The sequence below is a fragment of the Leuciscus leuciscus genome (genome assembly GCF_965113295.1).
Source record: "Leuciscus leuciscus genome assembly, chromosome: 2".
Classification (NCBI taxonomy): Eukaryota; Metazoa; Chordata; class Actinopteri; order Cypriniformes; family Leuciscidae; genus Leuciscus; species Leuciscus leuciscus.
The window spans coordinates 61,593,189-61,615,453 of NC_138726.1; the positions used below are offsets into that span (position 1 = coordinate 61,593,189).

The following is a 22,265-nucleotide window of genomic DNA, read 5'->3' on the forward strand; positions in this document are numbered from 1 at the left end:
ATTCAGACCTAACCTTTTATCAGAATGTTTATTACAAGCTGCATTCCGTATGGTTTTAATATGACACTCTACTTTGTGAGGTGGGGGAGCAGATTACACTGGAAATCATTGATCAATCACTCAGGGTGTGTTTTAAGGACTGCCTGTCCCCTTCAGAGCTGTATTTAAGCAGCAGACTGACCAAACACATCACACTTTTCCAGCTTTGACCAGGCGAGCTGCTCTTGAGAAGAATTTCAGACTCAATTTATGTAAGTATACTTTTACTCAAAAATGCACTTGACTTAAAGGGATAGTTCACTTTGAAATACATTTTTGGTATGTTTTAGCTTACCTCAAGGGCATCCAAGATGTAGGTGTCTTTTTTTCCGCAGTAGTTTCAATTTTGATATTTTTAGGTCAAACCGTTCTTGTCTGTCAGTCATATAATGCAGGTCTGTGGTCACCACCTCAAAGAGCAAGCACAGAGTCCAAATTAAAACAATTCCCCGTCGTCCAAATTAAACAATTCCCCATCGTAAGTACACATTGATGGCCTAAGACACGAAACGAGCGGTTTGTGTGAGAAAACTAACAGTATTTATAACGTTTTTACCTCTTATACGCAGCCATGTCGAAGTGATCTGATCTGACGTGTACGCAGACTGGTGTATAGATATATATACACTAGATGTCGCCTTAAAGACATTCGTTCCAATGAACTGCCGTAGACAAGGCGACATCTAGTGTGTATATATCTATGCACCAGTCTGCGTACACGTCAGATCAGATCACTTGGACATGGCTGTGTATAAGTGGTAAAAACGATATAAATACTGTTCGTTTTCTCACACAAACTGCTCGTTTCGTGTCTTAGGCCATCAATGTGTACTTACGATGGGGAATTGTTTAATTTGGACGACGGGGAATTGTTTTAATTTGGACTCTGTGCATGCTCTTTGAGACAGTGACCATAGACCTGCATTATATGACTGACAGACAAGAACGGTTTGACCTAAAAATATCAAAATTGAAACTACTGCGGAAAAAAAGACACCTACATCTTGGATGCCCTTGAGGTAAGCTAAAACATACCAAAAATTAATTTCAAAGTGAACTATCCCTTTAAGATGTAGCTAGCTAGTTTCTAATACTTTGCATGAGTTTATCCAGCCCAATTTTCTGCCACTGTGTATCTATAGCACGAGTTCATGTTTTCACTTGGCATACTCTTTATACAAAAAGAGCAACATGTAGTATGATGTTTGCATTTTTGAGAGAATAATGTTTATGCATGGTTATTGAACAGACAAAAAAATTAAGTTTCTGAAATAAGGCCACACAACACATACTAAATATGTGTCCACAAGACTTTTGACTAATGAAAGTTGTCGCCTGGAGTTTTGGCTTCAAAAGTATCTAAATGATAATTTGATCATCAACGATCTGCATGAATGTGCATGAATAATGCTGTGATTCACACCTGATAAGACAGTGACCCGCATAATGAGCTGCATAATGAGCCTTTCAGTTAGGTATGTCACTGAGAGGGAACCACAACAAAGAATGTGAGGACAAAATAAATTATTATTATTATTATTATTATTAGAATATAGTTAACAATATAATCAAAATATAAATGAAAGTCAGAAGCATATTTTAAGAACACAGTCATACCTGGAAACAAATCCTGTTCAAATAGGCTATATGGGCCATTCTGCAGAATTGGTTCAAAGTTAGAGTTGGAAACATCTTGAGAAAAAAAAAAAAAAGTGTCTTCTTCCACATATTTGGTATGCATGCAATTTGTATAATATCCAAGGTAAACATAATTGTGCAGTTAATTGGCTTTGTGCACAGCTGCACTACTTCCTGAACTTTATGCAGCTCCTTTGTTTCCTGTCTGCCATTATTGGACAAACTGATTAATCCAGGTGTGTCTGATTATTGTTGCTGTGACTACTGAGGTCAGGCACACCTGGATTAATGAGTTTGTCCAATAATGGAAGACAGGAAACAAAGGAGCTGGCTAAAGTTCAGGAAGTAGTGCAGCTGTGCATAAGCCTATTCTCATACTGTATTTTCAGAAAGTTTTGGACTATTTATCCTCTCCCCAAATTTGTCACAAATGAAACACAATAATAAATAATTTATATGTATAATTTATAATTTATATTGACCTATTAAGATTTTGTTCACAACGACCTTGTACATTTTTTGCTATTTTATTTAAAAAAAATCACATGTAAATTAACAACAATTACAATTTTAACAATATTTCAAGTGTAATCTTTCTTTGTAAAAAACATAGGTTTTATCATACGTATTTCAAAGTTAAGGATTCATTAGTTTGAATATTGGAACAAACACTATAATAACATCTATAGTTGACAATTCAATATGCCTACTTTATTTTTGACAAAACATCCCATACTATATATTTAACATATGAGCAGAAATTGGCAAACATTAGCTTAATTGATGTGGCAGTTTTGTATTTTACAGTAAAAATGTATAATCTATACAAAACTAGTCAACAAAATATTGTCTAAACATTCATATTTTGTCTGTAACATATCGTTTTTATTAATATAGGGCATATAAATGTTAATTTGCAGTTTAATACGTTGCTTATACAAATAAAGTTTATTTAAATATATTTCAGTAGATTTTTACTCATCTCAATATAGCAACATAAACAGCGCACATCTGTGCGTTCATTCACACATAGACACGTGATTCATATTTAAACAGTATTTTTTGCAGTTTACAGACACTATTCCATATCGCGATTAGAACAAAGCACTTGAGAATAAATAACTTACTTTGCACAATCCTCAGCTGGATCCGTTTCTCCTCGAAACGAAACTGAAACCAGCAATTCTGACGTACATTTTCCAGGATTATTATTACTATTACGCAATTATTATTCCTCACAGCATCGCAAGATGACGTAAAGTACATGAATCTGATTAAACTTGATGTGATTTATCGAGCTGATGTGGGCGTTGACAGGTTTGCATGGATTGCCTCAGGCCCCGTTTACATGTACATGGTTACTTTGAAAAACTGAGACATTTCCCTTCGTTTGTGCCCTTCACTTACACGCAAATGGAAAATTCGCCTCTGAAAACGATTCTTTCTAAAATCTCTGGCCAGAGTGGAGATTTTGGAAAACTTTGTTTGCCATTTGCAAGTAAACTAAGAAAAAAAGAGTTTTAGGCAGCCAACGTCACAGTATGATTCAAAAGTGTGACCTGATTCTGATTGGCTAACGTGGGCATGAGCTTCTCGTTATACTGCCACCTTCAGGTTTGGCATGCTCTAGACGGCATATATACACGGGTTCACTTTTTTTATACACTTTTCTGAAAACTGACAGGTATGCACAATGTTATTTTTGAAACGGAGACGGTGAAATATCCATTTATGAAAATAGCCGGCCACATGTAAACTTAGCCTCAGATCATTTGCGTTTCAATAGCGCGCGCTCTCAGTAGGCCTGTTCACATTAGCAGATGAGCTGACATGAACAACTGACATCTCTCTCTTTTCATACAGATTACATAAACAGAATATTTGTTTTCATTTTGAATTAGATCATTTAAAAGTAGACACATGTTTCTAAAGATATATGGCTGTGTGACTAGTATTTGCTAAGTTTTGTTTAAGTTTAGACGTGCTTCAGAAAAAAAAGTTCACAGAGACGGAGAGGTAGAAAGCACACCCTCTTTTTTTTCTTTATTTTACAAAAGCACAATGTTTTGTTTAGATTGTAAGTGGACACATACAAAAGTAGACATTTAACAGTTTTTTTAAATATTTCTTATGCCTTTATGACCATAAATGACAAAGTATTTTAAGTTTATTTTGCTGCTACGTTAATAAAATCCAGCAAAATGCGCCGGCGCGTTTGTTGACCCCAGAGGGTTAATATGGAATTGTCAGTTCAAAAAGTATATCATGTGCTCGAGCTGTAAATTATTGTAAATTGAAATCAATTGATCCCCTGGATTTCTCTGCTTTTGTTAAGTCCACCTTAAGTTGATATCCTCCATCTGACCCTCTGGACGACAGAGTTTCTTTGTTAAATTCTGTTCTCCGGGCTGGCTTGGACTCATTTGAGCCTATGAAATCTCGATCTGTGTTGTATGAATGCTCTGCTCTGTGGTATAAAGATGAGCTGTGCTCTAAGAAGGCAGCTTGTAGTAAGATGGAGCATAGGTGGCATCTCTCAGGTCTGAATGTACATCACCAAGCTTGGAAGGATCACTTAAAAGAATACAAGGCAGAGAATGCATCGGTTAGATCCCAATATTTTTCGCTGATAATTGTAAATTATCAAAGTAATCCCAGACAGTTGTTTCAAGTCATTGACAGACTGCTAAAAGGTAACAGTTCTTCAAATAATCTCATTGCAGAGAATCTCTGTGATGGGGCGAATCTCTGTGATGGGTTTCTTGATTTGTTCAGCTCTAAGATTGATAAGGCGCGAAATTGTATGAATAACTCTTCTGTCCCAGCTGATTTTGCTCTCAGTACTTTTATTTTTTCTGGCTCTATTTTCTCAAACTTCTCTACACTTGATTTGATCTCTCTGGGCAAAGAAGTTTCAGAAATGAAGGCTGCCACTTCCATAGTTGATCCAACTTGTTGATTTAAAGCATGTTTTGCCTCTGTGAGCTCTGTTCTTTAGAGTATTTTAAATGACTCTCTGTGCTCTGGACTGGTGCCAGCAGCCAGTGTCTTTTGGGGGGTCGTAATACATGGAGCATATAAATATGAGCAGTGAGAAAGTCAGAGTAAATCTCTGTTCAGACGCTCTTCACTCACTCCAGGTGGGGAAAATAATATTTATACTTCTTCATTTCTAGCCAAATTTTTGTCAACTATTGATTTGACAGTAGGGCTGGGGCGATATATCGTATATAGTACAGGGAACGGAGACGTGTCGTCAGGGGAGTTCCCTGACGAATTGGGATCACCCTAGGGAGACCAACTGCCTACGAGTGAATTAAAACGAGCCAATGAAAATTGGCATGCAGGATTTGCATTCCGCAGCCCGCCTAACAGCGTGGGTATAAAAAGGCGGAAGCAACGCATACACAATGCTTTTCACTGAGGAGCCGAACGGAGTCCAGTCACACTGCTGTTCCGCAAGACCCGCTCAGTGGATATTGGATAACACTGGGAAAGCGAACCCTAACCCCGAAGGGGAGGGGAACGCTGCGGAAGTCCCATTCTGCCTAAGGAAGGCCTGGAATACACATATGTACTAGCCCAGGGGGGTAGTGAAACATATGGCAGTCCCTGAGGTGGTCCCAATCCAAGGGAAGTGGGAGCGCACTCATCAGAGACGACAGAAAAATCTGTCAAGGGGAAGACATGGCTGAACTGCACGTGGCATCATGGGTCACCGTAGAGACCACTGGAGAACACCCAGTCTACTAGCAACTCCCTACTACAGGTAGCAGACCTGGCGCCAGGCGGTCCGCCACGCCTGGCACCGGAGGGGTGATGGAGGAACTCACGAGGCTCACCAACGTAGGGCGCCAACGGAGCAAAATACGCACGTATCCGATGAGACGGAGTGGCGTAGCAAGCCGACACAACCTATTCCCTCGCACCACTGGCCGTAGCGAGTACTCTGGAGGAAACAGGTTCAACACGAAGGCTATAAAACCTAGCAAACGTGTTTAGTGTCGCTCAGCCCGCAGCTCTACAGATGTCTGTCAGCGAGGAGCCTTGAGCCAAAGCCCAGGAAGCGGCAACACCACTAGAAGAGTGAGCGCGCAAACTGGGAGGACAAGGCTCACCCAGAGACTCATACGCTCGGGTGATAGCATCCACTAACCAGTGGGCCAACATCTGCTTGGAGACAGCCTTCCCCTTCTGCTGGCCTCCATAATAGACAAAGAGCTGATCTGAGGTCCTGAAGCTTTGCGTTCTGTCAATATAAACCTGCAGAGAAAAACTAGGGCTGGGTCTGCCTCCTCCTGGGGCAGCGCGTGCAGGTTCACTACCTGATCCGCGAAGGGAGTGGTAGGAACCTTGGGCACATATCCGAGCCGGGGTCTCAATACAAATGAGAAAGGCCCGGCCCGAACTCTAGGCACGATTCGTCGACCGAAAAAGCCTGCAGATCCCGACCCTCTTGAAAGAAGCCAATGCCAACAGGAGCGCTGTCTTAATGGACAGGATATTCAACTCAACTGTTGACAAGGGCTCAAAAAGAGGACTTTGAAGAGCTCTAAGAACCAGAGCTAAGTCCCAAGAGGGTACAGAGTGCAATACTCGAGGTGGGTTTAACCTCCTAGCACCCTTAAGGAATCTGATGATCAGGTCGTGCTTTCCCAAAGACTTGTAGCGACCGAGAGCGGGGTCTGGGCGTGAAACTTGACAGACGGCAGAGAAGGCCCGTGGGCATTCTGCTGCGGGCTGCCCGGTGGCGAGGGGAGGGGGAGAGACAAGGAACGAGGTCCTGACTCCGCATGTCCTGGTCTCTGCACCTCCGGGCCCAGCTGCAAACAGGAGTGACGCAGCCGAGGCTGCATCACTGCTATCCGCGGGCTGGGGAGAGGGGAGTGGGAGTGGCGCCTTTCAGGGGCTGCGCGCACTGCCATTCTAACCCTCTTGAACGGAGGAGACTGGTCTTATTTTGTCTGCCAGTCTCAACCGTAGGGGGAAACGAGGAGCGAGGCCCGGGGGCATCGAGTCCTGGTTTCCGCCTCCTCGCCCAGCGAGAGACGAGAGTGACAAGGCCGTAGCCCTCACTGTCATCTGAGCGCTGGGGCCCGTGAGTGACCCAGAGGAAGTGGACTGCTCAAACTTTGGGTACCGCTGACTGGATGACCAGCGGCGGAACAGAAACGAAATTCTCCACCCGGCCCTCCTCCGGGGGAAGGAGTGGTGATGACACACACTCCCGAAGAGCAGACGTCACATACTCTGGGTCGCTCCTCTAAGGGTCGTTTCCCTTCCTTTTGCTGGGGGAAAACGAACTCCGAGCGGGCTGGTTTTGAGGCGCTTCTGGACCACCAGTGTGGACACCGTCTGACCGAGGGCCAGCGCTGTAACTAATCACGGTCAGTCACTAAGCGCAGCTCTACCCCGAGTCAGAACTACCCACGTGCACTGAATGTGCAGGGGTAGTGAGAGAGGAAAAACTTCTGCAGATTTAGGCATGTTTGGCTTGCCATATTGGCACCAAAATGCTTCCATACTGCCAAAGTTTTTCACACGCATCCAGGCATTTTAGAATAGCACAGGAAGTGTGGCTGTCAAGTCTGAATCCGAATCAGCATGAGAACACACCATTATAGTGGGAACTCAGCATCATCTTTATTTTCAGAGTATAACAGCCCTCTCTCCGGTGTAGCGATCGACATCTGTCCTCCCCGGGAGCCCTGAATGAAATGCTAGGTCCCTCATGAGAAGGACCAGAGTCCCATTCAAAGCCTCGACGGCACACGGCACGCTGAACGGCTCAGGCCTTTACGAGAAAGGGGAGACGAACAACGTGCCGACGTGGTCATGCACTCATGAGAGAACATGAACCACCCACGAACGCAGTCTCATCACACTGATTAGGCATGTGAAACAGTGATCGTGGCCGTCAACCAGGCATGCAAGATAGTGAACGTGGCCATCGCCTCGATGACACACGGCACGCTGGGCGCTCAAGCCTTCAGGCAGGACGAACAACGTGCCGACGTGGTCATGCTCTCATGTAGACAGCATAAACCACCCACGAACACCATCTCAGGATGTTTGCGATGCGCTAGAGGAGTGAGTGGGTCGTGCTCACTGTAACCCTCAGATCACCAATGTTATTCGCCAAAGTAGCCCTCTCCTGGTGCACCAGAAGAGAAACTAGATCGGGAAATAAGCAAAGGGACTCACCTCATAGAGGCACGTGAGTCTTGATCTTGACCGCGCATCTAGAGCGCCGAATGACGCGCGCTGGGTTGCCGTGACAACCCGCGCTGTCAATCGGCGGCTCGATGGCACACGGCGCGCTGAGCGGCTCAAGCCTTCACGAAAAAGGAGAGACGAACAACGCGCCGACGTGGTCATGCACTCATGAGAGAACATGAGCCACCCACGAACGCCGCTTCAACACACTGATTAGGCATGTGAAACAGCGATCGTGGCCGTCAATGAGGACAGGAAACGAACGCATCCAGAAACACACAAGTGAAACGTCATCCTGAAAAGGACGTGATCTTCACTCGTGTTGCTCTTTCAGGAAGAAAGTACTCTTTTTATTGTGCTGAAGCACACAGGGACCCAACGCGGCAACACAGCAGGGAAACTGCAAGCCTGCTGTGCGCACTCAACCGTTTACCAGCTGTGAAAACAGCTTTTGAATATACAGCGTGCAGACGCAGACAGGAGATTGCGCAGGTAGCTGAAACGCCGTCACGCCAACACAGAGAGATCCCCTCCCGAAACAGCAGACTCGTAGAGCGTAAGATTAAAAGCAATCTTAAAGCTCATTCACTCAGAGAGGACACAATCGGTCGGCTCCGAAGCAAAAAGCATTGTGTATGCGTTGCTTCCGCCTTTTTATACCCCTGTGTGGGGCGGGCTGCGGAATGCAAATCCTGCATGCCAATTTTCATTGGCCCAATTTTCACTCGTAGGCAGTTGGTCTCCCTAGCGTGATCCCAATTCGTCAGGGAACTCCCCCGACGACACGTCGGAGTTCCCAGGACGAAAGTTAACCTGATTTCTCCAGCTAAGTTACTTAACCCTCTGAGCCCGAAGACAGCGTAAACAACTTAAAGGCACACTATGCAAAATGTTTACCTTAATATGACAGCTTCGAAATAATTTCGATGGTAAAGCGAATCATCCCGATAACAAAAAAAAAAACAGCAATGCAGGTTTGAGAGGAGGCACCCCGACAAATCTTGCGAGAATCACGACTTGCTTTACGGCACGACATCACATACATCAACAACATATGAAGCAGCCTCAATGGAAGACACTAGCACGCATTTCAGACGTGAATCACGGCAGAATCGATGAAGACAATGAAGAAAAGAGTCAAGGAAAAGAAAAAGACGGCTCTGCGTGAGTGGTATTTATGACAGTAACGTTAAACACAAGTACTCCACAGCAACTCTAGGGGTCGCTGTTTGAGAAAAACGGAAAAAACTGCATAGTGTGCCTTTAAAATACTCCGTCATTTTTGGCCATACATATAAGTCTTTATACATATTTATAAACTATAAAGGGTCTACTTTTATTTGTGTACACTCACAATAACGACAAATCCTTGTGTTATAGGATAAAATAATGAAAAGTTTCTGCGAGAAACTGTCTGAAAGACGACTGAATAATGAACTGAAACTCTGCGAATACTGATTGCACAAACATGAAACATACGTCTAAAGAAAACTTGAAATGTCTACTTTTAAATAAAACAATTCATATTTAAAACAAATATTATACTGCAGTGTAATCTGTATGATACTAAAGAGATGTACAGTTTATTCTGGCTCAGCTAATTATCATTAATGTGATCACATCCACCCACAGAGCGCGCTATTCTTAAGATAATGTGTTGAGACGATCTATGCGAAATGGTAAACGCCCCCAACAATGCATCATAAGTTAGATTCACTTTCCTGCGTGTTTGGAAGATGGCACGCTACACTGGTGAGGAAGCTCTTCAGCTCGTCCAGGATAGTGACGAAGAGATCACATTTACCTCAGAAGAAGAGTGGGACTTATTTTGAATAACAATTTGATCCAGACGTGGATACAATTTCGGATGAGTATGTTTTTATTTGTGTTCGTTGGACTATTTCCAGACTTGTATGTTTATTATTTTTAAAATGCAAGTTATTCCTGTGATGTAAATTATTACTTTACATTATTACATGATCACATCCAGCCCAGCCTGTTTATCTTCAGGAGTTAGAAGTACCGTGACCACTGTACTGTTATACCTTTAACAAAACGTTAACCGCAAGCTAAACTTCTTCTGTGTGCATGCTACTTATCATCCTTCAAGTCCCTCTTAATTAGTAAGCACAGATCATTTACTGATATCCTTATCAGTAAATTCAAATCCTTGCGTACGTACAACAAACCCTTAGCGCCAAATCAGCAGCACCAGTATTCATACAATCCACAACGGATTACATAAACACTGGCAAACACTACCGGGAGCTCCACCGCGCTATTACAATATCGTCAAAGTCAATGCATGCAATCATTTCTGGAATCAGAGATCCCTTTTCAATTTTTTAGTTTATTCAAATTTGGAGAAGCTTTTCTTACCACTGGTGACCAACACATACTTTAAACAAAAGCAAAAAATGCTCATCTCAAAGTACAGTGGCTGGCCACTGTTGTCTGTGTCAGTCACCAGTGATGCCCTTCGTGGTTCCTTCAGCTCCTAAGCCAAGTCCCATCTGGGGTGGCATTTGTTGTGGTTTTAATCTTTTTGGAAAATCACTTCCCAGATATCTTTGATGCCCGAAATATTAGACTTTATTTCACAAACAAAGCCGAGCGTCTCCTGCAGCAATACGCTCCAGCTCAGTGGCCGGCTTCTCACATATATACCTACATACGTTCCAAAGAATGTAATACATCCTATAGATATTTTGATAAATATTTTGTACCATGTGACATACTGAAATACAATTTGTTGTTGCATCAGCATTCCGACCTTTCTTTAAGCACCCAAAAGTCAAACCAAAGTCACCCACACACACAGAGGAAATAATAGTGTACAAATATATAGCTAAATTACTTAAATCTTCTACAAAATCTTTCTAATATTCAAATCACATTCTTCTTCTTCTGATGTAAATCCAAGGTAAGCTCACAGTGTGTCTTCCAAACTCAATGAAAGCAGAGGAAAGATGAAGTTTGATTATTTGTTTAGAGGTAATGAGGGGTCGTTTACAGGTCTGCGTTCCTTCACATGGACGATTTGCATGTGAATCTCTTTTGCGCGCGTGTGTTTGGTCACATTAGAGATGATGAGGATGTGCTTGAGAAACTGGACCTCTCGTTGCTTTCATACGTATTACCTAAACAGAGAATATTTATTTTTAATATGATTTACATAATTTTAACAAAGACACTTTATGATTTTTAAAGACATATCTCTCATGTCTGTGTGGCAAGCATTCGCTGAGTTACAGGTCATTTTCTGTCGCATTTCAGAATGAACTTCACACTGAGAGAGACGGCAGAACGCACATCATGTTTATTTTCATTATTTTGCGAAGAGCATAAATAATGTATTTTAATAATGTGTACACTTGCCTGTATGACAAAAATCAACAGAGTTATTTGAGTCTCTTTTGCACTGATAAGAAAAAAAAAGCGAGGTGATCGCGCCGGTTAACATACACTGCTAACATCTTTCTCTTTACTGAAATCTAATCAAATAACACTTAATCCCTACATTTACTCTCCTAATGCAGTCCCATGCAAAGCATGCAGGGAACTACAGATCCAAACTATGCTCACACATCAAAAATCAGCGAATCTCAATAACGGTGACAAACAGCATATTCAGATAAACAGATAAACTCTAAACTAGAATCACAGGGCTGCTGTAATCCACATCTGATCACATCTTCTCTTGGCTTGTCTGGCTGCTACAACTCAGTTACAGTAGCCAGAGAAAATCTAATATTATAAAGTCAAGGGTCGAGAATGCAACTAAAGCAAACACTGATCACCATAATATTCACCTAAAATGGTGAGTCTTTCCTTCAGTGAATCTGCTTGTTAACATCAGGTGTTCATCACTAATGCTCAATCATCACTCAATTAATCACTTAATTATCTCATTAACTTTAACACTGCGTCAGTGCTAATTTTAACAGTCTTGAGTGTGGACTCAAACAAACTCTGAGGAGACTTAGGGCGCTTTCACACTGGCAGTTTAGTGCGGACCGGGGCACAGTTTGCATGAAAAATCGCTAATGTGAACGCTGTCATCGGACCCGGGTGCGCACTAGAGTACCGAACCCGAGACTACCTGGAGGAGGTGGTCTGAGCTCGGTTGCTCCCGAACCGTGGCGCGGTTCGCGTTAATGTGCAAGCAACACGGACTCGGGTGCGCGCTTGTTCAGGAAGTATAGTATCCCGCGCATGCGTATCACTGTTGATATCATTGTTTCCTCACACACGACAACCATGAGTGGCAGGAGAACGTTGTGGGACACTGAAGAGGTGATGTCTCTCACTATGTTGTGCATAATAGCACCAAAAAAAGACAAATTACAGCTATGCTCAGTCGAGTTGTATTATCCATGCATTTTCCGTGTGCGTTTGCGATGACGTAAGATCACTGCAAACGCACCTGGGTTCGATACAACTAATTGAGTGTGAAACCAGACCAACGCTGCGGGGGGCGCCGGGAACGAGCGCACTCGGGTTCGGACCGCAGCAAACGAACCCAGTGGAAAAACGCCCTTAATTTAACACTGGGGTTTATCTGTATGCCTTATGGTGAAGAAAACAAACAACAACAACTTTTCAACCACTTAAACTACTTTGTTACAGGCACAGTCAAGTCAAGTCAAGTTTATTTGTATAGCGCTTTTCACAATACAGATTGTATCAAAGCAGCTTCACAGTATTAAATTAAAATAGTACATCAAGGTTTGTTTCTAGTGGAAAAACGTCCACGTTTGGTAATGCTGATCATTAGTATTGTCGATTGATTAATTAAATTAAATATCCCCAACTGAGCAAGCCAAAGGCAACAGTGGCAAGGAACCGAAAAACAACAGCACAGCGGTGTTGTTAGTTTTTATTTAGAGTAATCTTTGTTTGTTTAATGCTCAACAGGTGAAGTGACAAGACAAGTCAAGACCAGACAAGATGTCCCAGCAGTAAGTATTTCTTTTTCAAAGCTTTGACTTAACTGTTATTTTTATTAACTTTATAATCAACTGATTATCAATTACATTATCAAAATAACACTTTTCAATAAAAGGCTTCATGTGTTAACAGTAGTTGAACTATCACCAATAAGTAGCAATTATTAATTTAAGTTAAGGCACACTATGCAAGATTTGTACCTTAATATAACAGCTTTGAAGTCATTTCAATGGTAAGCAAACACGTAGTATGGCGAATCATGCCGATAGCAAAGCAGAAAACAGCAATGCAGGTTTGAGAGGTGGCGCCCGACAAATCTCGCGAGAATCACAACTTGCTTTACGGCACAACATCACACACATCAACAACATTTGAAGCAGCCTCTATGGAAGACACAGCACACATTTCAGACATGAATCACAGCAGAGTCGACGAAGAAAACAAAGTTGTCAATATCTCACATAATTATCAGGACATAAATAAGCCTACACGTAAATAGTGTAAACGAGTGCAATTTGCAAACTATTAGGATAAATTGCAATAATCATGTCTAACGACATCATAACAGCCAATGTTATGAAATAATGCAACATACATGTAACTTTATTGGTGTCATCTGGCATTTTGTTATGTTTACAATTAAACTCAAAAAACACAAATGAAATTATACAGTAGGCCTATACATAGGCTAATTACTTGTAATTTAGCTGCAATCATGTAAAAACGTTATAAGCCATCAAAGATGGTAGGCTCCTTTATTATTATAAAGTAGGTTAACGCTTGACATAAACTTATTATTATCCTATTACCATCGTCAGTAGTTCATCTTCAGTAGCACAACATTTACAATAATGCAGTAGCCTAATATTTGTATGAAATCGTGAAACATTACCTGGTCAGTAGACATCTTCGGAGTCTATCTGTGCCTGTTCGATGTCCAACGCTTCCATCTGAACAGGTACGGGTGTACAGGGGGAGAGGATCAGGCCGTGAGACGGCTCTACGTGAGTGCTATTTACGACAGTAACATGAAATACAAGTACTCCATAGTGACTCTAGGGGGCGCTGTTTGACAAAAAAGGAAACTGCATAGTATGCCTTTAAATTTAGTCATGAATTTATTTTTGTATTACTTTTCCCCCTTATTTATTAAATATGTTACTGTACTTTACTGTATTTTTCATTTTAATCATTTATTTATTTAATATTTGTTCATTTATTTATGTGTTCAGTTGTCAAGTGTATCTGTTGTAATGTTTTTGACTGATTCACAGCACAGTCCCTTCCAATAAAAGTTTGTTCACTCGGCGGCAACGTTTGCAACGCCTCTGAGAGCTGTTTCAGACATCCAAGTCCAAGTCCTATCTATTTGAATGGGGCAACAAAATCTGACCCACGCATTTAATTTATTATGCTCAGTGTTAAAAAGCTTATATTTCAGGTTGGTCCAGCTAATGTGTTAGAGCAGTCCTAAGCTCGCGTCTCAGAAAACTGACTGTTTCTATAGCAACCAGAGCTTTTAATGGCTAGATTCATGAATATCTTCTTTAAAAAAGAATTTACGGAAATTCTTAAGATAAATTCTAAGAAAATGTAAATAATTTTTGAAAAATTCTTAAAAAGTGCTCAAATATTTTCTTAACATCTTATTGATTTCTTAAGAAGAAAACAGGCTGTGTTGTTATTTAATTTAATTTAATTTAATTGATGTTATTTTAAGTGCTTAAGACTCCCTGAATGAAAACACCACAAAGCCTGTAATGTTGTGCTTCCTCAGAATACCGTAGTTATAATAAGCGCACAGAATATTTTCGTTGCGACTGGCTTGACGGTAGTTAATCACTTAAGGTTGTGTTTTTATTGTACCATGTGAAGTTAAAATAATTATTGTAAAAGAGTCCGTCTCAAAATCAGTTTTCAGGCGAGAATGTATTTGTTTAAACTTCAAATATGTGGTCTGTTTAGAAATGTTTTAAAGATATTACTTAATTGAAAATTTTCACCAATGATTTCAGTGATGTGAGATCCAAGGGAACACCAGGCGCTCATCTGAGAACAACCTTACCTCTGCAAGTGCTTCTGACGTTTGCCGCTGGCTCAGATGTCTCTGTAGTTAAACATGAGATGTAATTTGAGTATATCTAATAGGCAATATTATGTCTCATAAATCTATTATTTGTGCTATCCAGGCAAATAGTTTTGCCTGAGGGAAAAGTTAAGTTTCATGACTTGATATTTAAAGCACTAACATGGTGTTGAGAAACGTCACTGTTTTCATGATTGATCGGTGTCACTTCAGAGTGACTGTACTCACCAGCCACTGTAGCTAGTGGTTTTCCAAAGTTCCTAGTAACTCAGCATTTTCACTGGCTACAATTTTGACTTTGATACCAGTGGCAAAAACAGCCAAATATATATTTTTAATATTATCTCACAAAACATATCAGAGTACATATGATCCCACTCTACAGAGAGTTAAAATAACTCTTGACTCTGAGTTAAAGTTAATGACATAAATAAGTGATTAATTAAGTGATTATTGAGTTGTGAACACCCGCTATTAATAAGCAGAATCACTGAAGGAAAGAGAAACACAAGAACTACAACTGACTTCAGCCACAGCCTTAGATGAAATCAAATGAAGAGAAAAGAAGTATTAAACAACTCCACAAACAGCTTTACCAGCTTCACTTATTACTAACCAGACTTTATTTCTGTTAGACGTCTACAGAAGTTCTTATTGAGAATTAACAGAGGTTTAGATGTTGATGTTTTATTGAAAATGTGTGGTCACCATTATGGTGATCAGTGATTTAGTTAGGCAGTTTGGCTCTTGGATTTTTATATATGAGTTTGCGGTCTTTGTAACAGCGTTTACCAAAACACATAATTTGTTGCAAATGGAAACACAAACATCTTTTTTTATTTTTTATTTTTTTTATTGTCTACATATTTTATTCACATACACATACATATATTCATATGCACTTGAGATAGAACAAAGAACAAAAAAATTATCATGCATGTGAACTGGTCCCCAAAGAAGCTATCTAAAGCTTATACTCGGGGGCCATGACAAACAAGGATGAAAGAAAATGAAAGATGTGTGGCCTACATATAATACATTTCATACATCTCATTCATACAACAAATAGTAGGAGATCCCATTTAACAGATACAATTTTGTTTAACAGTTTACCTTGAGGTTGAAAAATTAATACTGACATACATGCAGAGTGAGAAATAATACATACATCAGGAAGATGTATACATGCTTAGTAATTGTTTCTTGAGGTTTTGTTTAAAAGAAAAAATAGAGCTTGAGTTTTTCAAATTTTCATCCAGCTCGTTCCAGATCCGCGGTCCTCGGCACACTACACTCATACCAGTGCTTTTTAATCTCCGTTTTTTACCAGTAATGATGTGCATGTTTCTAGTGAGGTAAGTGTGCCGGGGATAGCGGATGGGAACAAGCTCACATAAACTGTTATTCAAGCCAAAGACCACCTGATACATAGTGCATGCATTGTGAAATATATTATATTCAGTAAGTCTTAAAAAAACGTACCTAGAGAAAATAGAACGAGTTGGAGCATTGAAATCGGACCATGATATGGCGCGAATTATTTATTTTTTTTGTAGAATTTCTAATTTTTTTAAGTGAGTGCATGGGATAAGTATTGCACCATATAATATTGCAGTAATTTAAATGGGGTTCAAAGAGGGTTTTGTAAAGAGTAAGTAGTATTGCGTGGGGAAGCAGGTGTCTAAGCTTAAAGAACAGACCAACATATTTTGATAGCTTTTTGATAAGGTATTCAATATGGTGTTTAAAGTTTAGGTGATCATCTATAAAGACACCCAATAATTTAGTCGTCTTCACTCTCTTTAGTTCCTCTCCCTTTATTTTGATCTGGAAATTTGGATCCTCAAAATTAGGTTGTTTTTTATTTGGACAGAATATTATGTAGTTGGTTTTACTGGTGTTTATGGATAGTCTATTTACTGTGAACCAGTTATCCACATTCTGAAGCTTTTTGTTAAGTAGTTGTTGAAGTTCAAATTCATTTTTGTGTGATAGGAACAAGTTAGTGTCATCTGCAAAGATTACTTTATGGAGGGTCTTTGAGGAATTTTCCAGGTCATTAATGTAAATAATAAAGAGGAGAGGACCTAATATGGATCCTTGTGGAACACCATATTTAATGTGTTTGTTTTCTGATGTCTGTTCGTGAATAGTTACATATTGTTGCCTCTGGTGTAAGTAACTCTTGAACCAATTCAGTGGTTGACCTCTAATTCCATAATGGTGCAATTTGTACAATAATATGGTGAAGTCGATGGTATCAAAAGCCTTTGAAAGATCTAAGAATACACCGATACCATATTCCCCCTTTTCAATGGCATCATTGATCTTTTCAGTAAGATCAAGGATCGCCATACAGGTGGTGTGTTTTTTCCTGAAGCCATACTGGGATGGGTTGAGTATGTTCAGTGTATTAAGATAATTAATAAGTCTATTATAAATCACTCTTTCCAATATTTTGGAAAGAGTTGGTATGGATATGGGACGATAATTTGTTATGTCATTTTTATCACCAGCTTTGAAAATCGGAATTATTTTTGCAATTTTTGTCATTTTGGGAACAGTTCCTGTGAGCAGTGAGAGATTAATACAGTGTGTAAGTGGTTCAATTATTTCTTTGGCAATACTTTTTAATATTTTACTGCTAATTTCATCTTCTCCAGCAGAATTTGAGCTCTTCAGAGCCATTATGATATTATACAGTTCAGTGGCGTCTGTAGGCTTTAGGAAGAAGGAATTTGGATAGTTGCCTGACATATATTGTTTGTAAGAGACACTGTGTGGTTGAGTGATGTTTTTTGAGAGATTTGCCCCTATTGATACAAAGTAATTATTAAATTAATTTGCAAGAGCAGTATTATTTATTGTATCTGGGAGCACGGTGTCTTTATGGCCCCTATTCAAAACATTATTCAGCACTTTCCATGATTTCTTGGAGTCTCCCTGTGAGGTTTTTATAAGTTCAGAATAGTGACTATATTTGCTTTTCCTGATTATATATACCAATTTATTCTTGTAAACATTGTATTTAGTTTTATTCTCTATATTTGTTTTTTTAACATATATTTGGTAAAGTTTATTTTGTTTGTTTGATGGAGTTAGAGATTGCCCTTGTTAGCCAGGGTTTGTGTTCTTCCCTACTGCGTGTGACAGTTTTTATAGGAATGGAGCAGCGAATGGAATCTGTTATTTCATTTACCAGGGAATCATATGCAGTGTCAGGATCGCAGCTGCAATAAACAGTTTTCCATGCTTTAGCTTGCAGACTTGCCTTAAGTTGATGCATTGTTCTGTCGTTTACTACTTTAATTTTTACCGGGTGACATAAAGCTAAACATTTATAATCAAGATTAAAGTACAGTATTATTGGGTAATGATCAGATATATCAGAAAGTAAAGCTCCTGATTCAAGCTTAACATTTCGTATATTTGTGACAATATTATCTATAGCAGTTGTAGAAGTATTTGTAACTCTAGTAAATATATTTATAGTTGGAAAGAAAGAGGAGGAGTGTAGTGTGTTAATGAAGTCATTTTTGACTGCATCGTCCTTGGAGACATCAATATTGAAGTCTCCAAGGAGGACGCAGTCTTTGTTTAATTTATTTATGTGTAATAAAATTTCTTCAAGTTTATTATTAAAAATGTTTAAATCAGAATCTGGGGGGCGGTAAATTACGCCCACAATAATGCTTTTACCTTTGTCATTTTTTATCTCAATAAAAAGAGAGTCTGTGTGATTGTCATTTACAGCAAGATCGCAAACATCGGCATGCATGTTCGAACGTACATAGAGGCATACCCCACCACCAGATCTGCCAAATCTGTCCTTATGATATCATTTATAGTCTTCGAGGTTTAAGGCATCTAAGTACGATTTGTCATTTAGCCACGTCTCACTACAACCAATTATGTTAAAGCAGCATTTAGTGTTTGAGAGTAGGGAGACAAGCTCATCGTGATGTTTATTCAAACTTCTTATGTTTAAGTGCAGAAATGAGAAGTTATTTACTATATTCAGACATTTTACATGCTCAGGGTCATAGTATTTACAGGTTATGTTGTTTTCAACATCAATACAGTGATGTATATCATCTCCATCATATGTCAAGTCTTTAAATCCCATAAAAGATAAAAAGAAAGCATTTTCCCAGGATCACACGAAAAGAGACAAGCACGCACACGCGCACACACACACACACACACAAAACAAGCATACAAAACGAACAAAGGGTGGATAAGACCTCTTTACGAGAGGCATTAGAATAACGAGAAAAAAACAAAACAAAAAAATCTTAGACACATACTCACTATTTATGTTAACAAATGATCTGTTATGATAAAGTTAAAATTTTTATATTTCAGGAACCTTGAAGCTCTTAATGATGATCTGCAAAGAAGCATTGATGGACTGAATTCAGAATTTGACCAAAATCATCAAACTCTCATTGGTCAAATAAAGGAGCTGAATGACATCACTAATGAACTTGAATATGTGCACAAAGCCACTACAGTGGGCAGTTTGGTAGGATCATCAGTAGGACTAGCAGGAGGAATCGCAGCCTTAGTGGGTTTTTTTTTGGCCCCGTTCACATTTGGTGCTTCTTTAGCTCTTACTGTTGGTGGTACTGTTGCTGGACTAGCTGGAGGAGTGACAGGTGGAGCATCAAACATCACTAACATGGTCAAGCAGAAAACCCTGCGTGAGACTATTGAGAAGATCACCATTGATTTCCGGAATAGAATTAAACCAATGATTGAGCATCTGAATACAATTCAGAAAACCATAGAAGAGCTTCAGAAGATGGAGCAGACATATTCTGCTCAATATAAAATAATACTGACAGGTGTGAGATCTGTGAAACCCATTTTAAGCATTACAAAACTTGCATTACTAGCTCATACTGTTAGAATTGGAGAAGCGGCTGCAAATGCTACCAAAGCTTTCAAAGTGGTTGGAAAACTAACTACTGCAATCGCATCTCTGTTTCTTTTTCTTGATGTTAACAGTATTGTTCTAGATTCAATTGAGATCTCTGAAATGAATCAATCAGAAAACGAGAGAAAAGAAGAAGAAATCAAATCAGAAACGTTGAAATTTATTCATCGAATGAGAAAATCAGCAACTAAATTTCAGCACACTGTGGATGAAATTGAAAGGGTTAGAAATGATATTAACAGAGAGTTGCAAAACATTTGAAAAATCATTTTAGAAGAGCTTGAACTGCTATGTCTGCTATTATCATCAATAACACAGTCAAAGCAGACCACTCTTTAAACTGGAATCTTTAAACGTGTGTGCAGTTGATCATGCAGAATGTTTGCAGTCTTCGCAAGGGTGTTCTGAATTATAAATGGTATATGCTTGCATATTTTGGGATTATCTTCTGGGCATCTGCTAATGCTTTTAGGGCTATTGTTTCATACAAAAGTAAATCAGCAAATAGTGAGGAAAATTAGGTGAAATGTAACATTTATTTTGTAATATGTCATTAAATTACTCTCATTGTCCTAGTCTTTCTAGGCTTATTTGAGATTTGTATGTCTTTTCTTGTTTTTCTGGTTGTGTGTGACCTTGGGTAAACTCTATTTGCAAACAGTCTTTGTAAATGAACCACTTTTACTGGAGTTTATTCTGTTTATTTCATGTGAAATTCCAACCATTTTATTTTTTGTTGTTATATATGTTACTGTTATGTAATGTAATATTAAAGCTATAATCACACACTCTCAGCTGATGTAGATGTCAAGACCAAAATATATATTACAAAATAAAAGATGTCTGCACTCTAAATAAAAGTTCATCTGATGATCTCAACAACATATTCGCCAAATTGTGTCATCTTTTAGTAAACATAAGGCATTGGTGTGCATCACGTCTTTGATAATACATGATTGTCTCTCATGTCAACAAGCACAGATTTAAAGGTGCACTAAGTAACTTTTTTACCTTAACCGAACAGCTTTGGAGTCATTGGAATAGTTATATGACTGTTATCGGGTTGAATGGTGGTTGGCACCCCCCTAGCGCCTGTGAGCCGAAAAAACACCCTTACAACTTTGGGCCGGCCTCAGCGTCAGGAAGTATCGTGTGATATCAGGTCTCGTGATGTAACGATCTGCTTTACGGCACTGCACACATACACTATCTAAACATTTATATGCTAGCCTTCTGTATGTCATACATACCTCAGTGGACATGGCTCCGTGTGTTCGCCGGCTTCTTTGAAAACAAAAGCACATGACCAGCGGGAGAAGATGGGAGGGGGGAGAGTCGCCAACGAGTTTTGACGACAGTGTTGTCAAATATCTATTCCGCTGTAGCTGTAGGGGGAGCTCTGTAGAGAAACCCGAGAGCAAAAAGAGAGAACACAGCGAAGAAATCAGCAAAGCTGCATAGCACCGCTTTAAAGGGGTCATGAACTGAGAATTCAAATTTCCCTTGATCTTTTGACAGTTTAGAGTTTGTTAGAAGGCCAAGTTCTCACTATCACCCGTGAACAGAGGCACAGAGCCTTTTAAGTAGTACCAGAGACAATTTATATAAGAGACATGCCACTTCCTCAATCCTCAATACAACTATATAAGGAAAACCCGTAACGGCAAAGATGGCGGTTGTATGCACATGTCCCGCCCCTCCCGCTGGAAAGCCAATCATCTGCTTTTAAAAGTCAAGCCGAGAAACATTTAAGCCTATCGTCTGGTTCCACTGACGCATGCGCACAGTTGAGGTTTTGCGACAGCGGAGAGAGAGAGAGCCCCGGTCGCGCGTGCGCACTCTCTCTCTCTCTTCGGAGCCAGACGAAAGTGTAAATAAGACTTCACCGTCTCCAAATTAAGCGCTGTCTTGCTCTCTCTCCCGCACGCATATTAATCAAAATAAAACGACATTATGGTAAAAGGTCAGAAGACCAAAGTTTCATGTGGAGCATTCGGAGATTTTTTTTTCCTGAATTACCGCTGGGTGTGAATTGTGCTAAAATACGTTGCCTTATCTTCTCTGAAATACGTTCCGCACATTCAGCTGACATAAAATTACTCTCTAAATAAACGAAAGAACCTATCCAGTGATGTAATGTTTTCTGTGTTGACACTAACCTTGTGGGATGTCCATGTCCTTCTGCTGGGATAATCACACAACCGTATGACACGTCCAATTCGCCAACTAATGACTCCTTTGAACCGATTCATGTTAATGAATAGTTAAAACAACTGATCTATCCAATACATTGTTATTACTGATAAAGTGCAAACCTGCTTATATTTAAATAATGGAGAACAATATTGACATTGATTATTGCACAACACCGGCATTCTGGATAGAGACGTAAATGAA

General features: G+C 39.8%; 1 long non-coding RNA gene across 1 annotated transcript; it reads left to right on the top strand.

Moving 5' to 3' along the window:
- The first annotated feature begins 232 nt into the window (after positions 1–232).
- On the top strand, positions 233–19,754 carry LOC309492553. Its single transcript, XR_014203575.1, has 3 exons — positions 233–251; positions 12,811–12,854; positions 19,295–19,754. It is a non-coding gene; the product is annotated as an uncharacterized lncRNA (long non-coding RNA).
- Positions 19,755–22,265: the final 2,511 nt, after the last annotated feature.